We start from the raw sequence: 1,222 nt of genomic DNA on the forward strand, positions 1-1,222 counted from the left end.
TGTCTTTACTTTTAAATACTTGGAAACATCACAATGATTTGAAGCCGTTAAATATGCAGATTAGTGGTGCTCAGTGTAAGAAAGATGCAAGAAAAGTCTAGCAGCTTGCAGTGCTTTGGATTTTTAAGATGCAGTTATAAAGTCTTTGGAAAAAGCTTTGCTTTTCTATGTGGTAGCATAAGAAATTTCACTGTACAAAGTATTTTATAAATTTGCTTTTCTAATTAATAAATTTCAGCAAGTTTGGCCTAGGTAATCTTGTTTTTTTCAAAAGACAGACAAAATGAAACATCTACAAAAAACAACCCAATCCCTCAGCCCCAACATGCTGCTGGTCTTCCAGAATTTCTGGGTGTGGAGTATTTCTAATTATAATCAGACCTGGATAATTCATGTTGGGTTTATTCATAAGTAATAATATTTGAAATATTTAACAGGTAAACAAAACTGCACTGTGATTTGTATCTAAGTATATTGTACTGAAGTTTAAAAGCGTAAATAATTCACATACATAAAAGCTGTATTAACTTACTGTTAAGGTCGCCTAAATTTTCTGTTAATGCTTTTTTTTAAATCAAGGAAATTTTAAGTTAAGGAAATACTAGTGTTTAAATTAATCTCATTTCACATGCCTTCACTGAGGAGCATCATAAAATACTCGCTTGTACTGAACCGTGTCACTTTGTGTGTCTGTCACATTCCTCACTTCTATCACACTCAGTCTTAGCTGACCCCAGCCCTCCCAGGTAGCCATAAAAAAAAAAAGACAGAATTGTAAAAAGGAGGTGATTTGCAGTTTGGGAGGGATAAACTGCAGGAGAGATGTATTCTAGAAGTTAGGTGGGAGATTTGGATGGTCCTGTGATTTGCACAAACATTTTTTTAATAGGCTGCTTCTGTTTTACGTGTAGAACAGGTCTGTTGGCCGCTTTATTTCCAAGAGCACCTCCACTGTGTTGCCTCTGGGCCAGCTCATGAACCAGCTTTTCCCTGCAGTGTGCTTCACTACCTCCTGTTTTGTGCCGTGGTCTGAGACAAACTGACACCAATAGGTAATAAAGAGCAAACAGCTCAGTCCACGACAGTTACGGATTACCGTGCTAATTGGATACTTTAATTTAGTGAACCATAGTACAATGTCAGTGTTGGAGATAGCGGTGCAGCTGAAACGAGAGGTTTGTAAAGCAAAGCTTTGAGTTTTCCAGTCCTGCTGCACGTGATC

At 37.3% G+C, this 1,222-nt stretch overlaps 1 protein-coding gene across 1 annotated transcript in view; it reads left to right on the plus strand.

The window, feature by feature from the left end:
- The window catches only part of PARD3B (par-3 family cell polarity regulator beta), a gene marked incomplete at its 3' end in the record, with an annotated part of 137,954 nt that overhangs the window by 32,469 nt on the left and 104,263 nt on the right, over positions 1-1,222 (plus strand). The gene's annotated exons all lie outside the window — the stretch shown is intronic.

The sequence above is a fragment of the Eurypyga helias genome, unplaced genomic scaffold (assembly GCF_000690775.1).
Source record: "Eurypyga helias isolate BGI_N326 unplaced genomic scaffold, ASM69077v1 scaffold8798, whole genome shotgun sequence".
NCBI lineage: Eukaryota > Metazoa > Chordata > Aves > Eurypygiformes > Eurypygidae > Eurypyga > Eurypyga helias.